The sequence below is a fragment of the Nannospalax galili genome, unplaced genomic scaffold, assembly GCF_000622305.1.
Source record: "Nannospalax galili isolate Female #2095 unplaced genomic scaffold, S.galili_v1.0 scaffold641, whole genome shotgun sequence".
In the NCBI taxonomy this organism is placed as follows: domain Eukaryota; kingdom Metazoa; phylum Chordata; class Mammalia; order Rodentia; family Spalacidae; genus Nannospalax; species Nannospalax galili.
In genome coordinates, this window is record NW_008345311.1 from 3,228,404 (window position 1) to 3,233,043 (window position 4,640).

General features: G+C 38.6%; 1 pseudogene; it reads left to right on the top strand.

The window, feature by feature from the left end:
• Nucleotides 1-293: 293 nt before the first annotated feature.
• LOC103740899 lies at nt 294-823 on the top strand (annotated as a pseudogene).
• The last annotated feature ends 3,817 nt before the right edge of the window (nt 824-4,640 follow it).

Below are 4,640 nucleotides of genomic sequence, written 5' to 3' on the forward strand. Positions count from 1 at the left end.
AAAAGTGAAATGTCTCAATTAAAACTATAACTCAAAAATTGATAGTAAAGCACAGACACTATCCATAAATGCAGGGTGCACACTGAGCCAACAGAATCATTGAACCACTCACTTTGGTTGTAGTCCTCAACAAATCGTGGAACTTACTGCTTGTACACTCTGCAGATTTGACTAAAAGATGAAAATAATTGACATATATTTACTCCTGGTTCCTGAATTAGCCAGGGACAAAATTCAAACATTTAAATTGCTCTGTTAGACTACTACTGCACACCTCCAGCAGCCATTGAAAAATGGCAACTGTCACAGAGCTGAAGGCTGCTTTAAAGGCCACCCTGGTTAAAAGGGGCAGGGGGTGCTAGGGCATTTCAAAGCAAGGATCTGTGCTCAAGTTTTCAGTGCCTTGGATGATTATCGTGAACCCCGATCATCATTGTCACATGAAAACCATCTAATTAATGAGTTAATTAGGGAATATTTGGAATTCAAAAAATATAAATATACAACCTCTGTCCTCATAGCAGAATCTGGTCAACCTGTAGTTCCACTGGACAGACAGTTTCTCATCCATGAACTAAATGCCTTTGAAGAATCAAGGGATGATACAATCCCTCGTTTACATGAAATTTCAGCTCATTTCTTAAACAGTCTTACAGATGGCATGCAGAATGCACTTGGGACAGATTCAGCACTCCAGCCCCCAAGCCCAAGTCTCAACTGGCAGCTGAGTGGAAGAAGGTCAGTGGATGATCACCCGGGGAAGGAGTGGCAGACAAACGCCAAGACTCAGGAGCTTCACTCTTCACAAGCAGTCAAGAGATGACATGTACACTGGGCTCTGATCTCAAATCTGTCTGTGAAGTAACTTATTACCCCAATGCTGTCAATTAAACCACTATTGTTTGTAAGCATTTGAGTTTCTGCAAACACTCAGCCCCTGGTGTTTTACTGCATTGTGAAAAGCTAACTCTGTCATCTAGCTTACTGGATGCCACTAGAAAGAAAATGTTTTGTTTTCCAGGATGTATTTTAAAATTTCTTAACTTTGTAAAAAGTGAAAGGGCTTTTTAGTACTTCACACACTCTTTTAAAAAAGCCATTTCTGTTGTCCAGCACTCAGGAGGCAGAGGCAAGCAGATCTCTGTGAGTTCAAGGCCAGCCTGGTCTACATAGTGAGTTCCAGGACAGCTGGGGCTACAGGGAGACCCTGTCTCAAAAAAGACCAAAAAAAATGTCTGAGTTACTGCCTAACATTGAACTCTTAAACTAGATAACAATGCTCTTTTACTTTCATAAGAATACTTTGGCTTATACTAGAAGACTTAGTGGAAAGGTTAAAAGGAAATAATTTTTTTTAGTTTGCTGGAAGTAAAACAAAGAGTTTATTTTATTACATATAGAATGTGTAAGCATAAAGAGACAGGCCTTGGGAGAAGTGCCACATGGGAACTTTAATACAGGTATGTCTGAGTTCCCTGGACAGTTCACTTGTGCCATCAGTGATGGCTGCAAGAACGCCAGCCCTGAAAGACTTACTAAACTTTGGTTTTTACTCTTGGGATAGGAAATCGTAGGAGCTGTTACACTGCTACCTCTAAATGCTACTTTGCTGTTTTTTTAAGGGCGTTTTCAAAGTACAGTCCACTGTACTTTCACTGAATACAGCTGTTACTGTATTACTCCTGCCTGGCAAGAATTGCAAGACATCCTCAAATGATCTTGTGAGGGCCATATATAGCCTGACAGCATGTGTGGCACTGGTGTAACTGATCGTTACTGATCTGATTTTTATCAGGGGATGCCAGTCTGAGTCTACTCTTTACAACTGGACTGAGAATTTAATGTTAATGCAGAAAGTACTGAATGAAATCCCTTTGGAGCAAACATTAAAAGTGATAAGATTCTTCAAATACCTCTTGGGTTAACAGTGTATATGTGGTGTAGGGCCTTATGAGAACCTATTTCCATTTTTTTTGTTTATTTTCAATGTAGAAATATGCATTTGTTTAGAATCCACTTTCTGATGATGCATCATTATTGTCCTTAAATTTAATAAAGTGAACAAGCTAAAAAAATTGCTCTGTTAATTTCTTTGAAAGTATGTCCTAATTGTAGTTTTGAAAGAAATCTAGTTTTATTTTCATTTTTTGCAATCTTTTTAAAATCATGTCTACTTTCTTACATTTTGTTCTTTCAAGGTACATTTTTATTGAATTTTTGTGCATTTTACACAATATATCTTAATCATATTTAGACTCCTCCCCTATCTACATCCCCCATAGCTTGCCCACAGGATCTCATGTATTCTGTCATACATGTTAAGACGTATCAAGTCAAGTTTGCATACCCAGATGTCCCTCAGTGTGAGTTCATCCAGTGGAACTTGTTCAGACTATTCAGCCTTACTCCCTTAAAGAACATCAGCTCTCTCTCACCCAGTAGTGATCAGCTGCCAATAGTTCCTCAGCTAAGGTTGGGGCCTGCTGCCTATTTCCCTAGCTCTATGCTGGTTTTTGTCTAATTGAGTTTACATGGGAACTGTGCACGCTGTCACTATTGCTGTAAGTTTATATGAGAAGTTCCCAGGAGCCTGAAGTACTCTATTTCTTCCTGGTCATGTACCACCTCGGGCTCTTACAATCTTGCGACACCTTTTCCACAATGGTCCCTGAGCCCTGGGTTGATGAGAAATGTGCATCTTTTAGGAAATCTACAGGATGGGAAAGTTTTTACCAGCTATACAACTGACAGAGGGTTGGTGTCTAAGATATACAAAAATTTATAAAACTAAATACCAAGAAAGTATCCTAATTAAAATTTTGAACATAGAACTAAACAAAAATTTTCAAATGAAGAAATACAAATGACTATTAAATAGTTGTTAAATGTTTGACATCCTTAGACACCAGTGGAATGCAAATTATAACTACTTTGAGATTTCCTCTTATCCCAGTCACAATGGCTAAAATCAAATAAGCAAATGTGGCAACAAAAGCTGGCATAGATGTGGAGAAATGGTAATATTTCTTCATTGTTGATGGATGTGAAAACTGGCACAGAACTATGGAAATCAGTCTGAAGGTCCCTCAAAATCTGAGAAATGGATCTACAATGTGACCAAATTATACCACTCCTAGGCATATTCCTAAGGAACCCTACATACTATTACAGAGATACTTGCTTTTCCATGTTCACTGGTGTTCTATTCACAATATCCAGGAAATGGAAACAGCATATATGTCCATCAGTTGATGAATGTATAATGAAAATATAATACATTCACACAATGGATAAATATTCAGCTGTTACAAAAAGATAATTTTTTTAATCTGTGGGTAAATGAATGGAACTGGAAACAATAACCCTGAGTAAGGTAAACCCAGACCCAGAAAGACAAATGCCACATATTCCCTCTCATAAGTGGATGCTAACTTTGAATCTTTAAGTAGTGTGTGCTTAAATAGGAGTACCCATAAAAGACAGAAAATAAGTAATGGATTACAAGTGAAAGGACTAGAACACAAGTTGTATGACGTGAGAAAGGGGCATAATCAAACAGGCAGAGTAAAAGGGGACAGAAGATGGAAAGACAGAGGAGGGGAGGGCATATGGGAAGGGATAATGGTTCAGGAAAGACCTTTGAAAATAAAGTATGGAAACCTACTGCTGTAGAACTTCTTAAAATACACACAAATACATATATAATAGAAGTTTAAATGGTGTTATTCTCCCAAAGACACCATAGACTATCAAATAAAAAGCTCAATGCTATGTATGGTTTACCTCCTTTTGATTTGTTGTTCAGTAGCATCCCATTACCCCCCACCCACCCATTAAATAGTACAGGGTATACCCAGGGCTCTTAATTACCCTCCAGAACTTGATGGTAAGACCCTATTGCTGAATATATCACATAATTGAGTCGTAGGACATGGATAAATCAAGCTTGTGCCAATCTGGAAGCCTCTTCCCTGATAGCTAGCTTTCATACTGTTGGAAGGTTCTAGGCATGCTACCAGGCAAGAAAAGTAATTAATAGTCTTACACAGCTATGAACATTGTGAACTACAATAACAATTGGTCTGGCAACCACTGGAGCAATACTGATATGATTGTTGTGGAAGTGACCAGTAACTTTCTGATTGAATTTATAGCCCTCTCCACAAGACAGAATTCATGCCTGGTACTGCTAATGGACATAGTAATAAACTGCGCCATAAGTTCTTATCATTATACCTACAGACTTTTTTCATTTCTCAACCCTCATCAAAGAAGATTCTTTTTGCAGTAGATGGCAATTAGTACAGAGAGCCACAACTGGTCAGTCTGTAAGGAATGAGAGACTATGGCACACTTAGCTCTAAATAGGACATCTGTACTATGTCTCATCTGCCCTAGCTCAGGGATCATTGAAGAAAAGGGACTAGAAAGATTGAAAAAGCCAGAGAGAGTAGACATCTGACACAAAACAATATTTGTAGGATATAGCAGGGTCATTGAACATCTGGACTCACAATGGCTGACACCACATGCAAAAGACATGTACCAGAATAAGCCAGCCAAAATCCCAGCACAGATGGGAAAGGGCTCATGAAGTCCCACTTCTAGCTGAGGAACTACTGGCAACTGATGGCTGATGG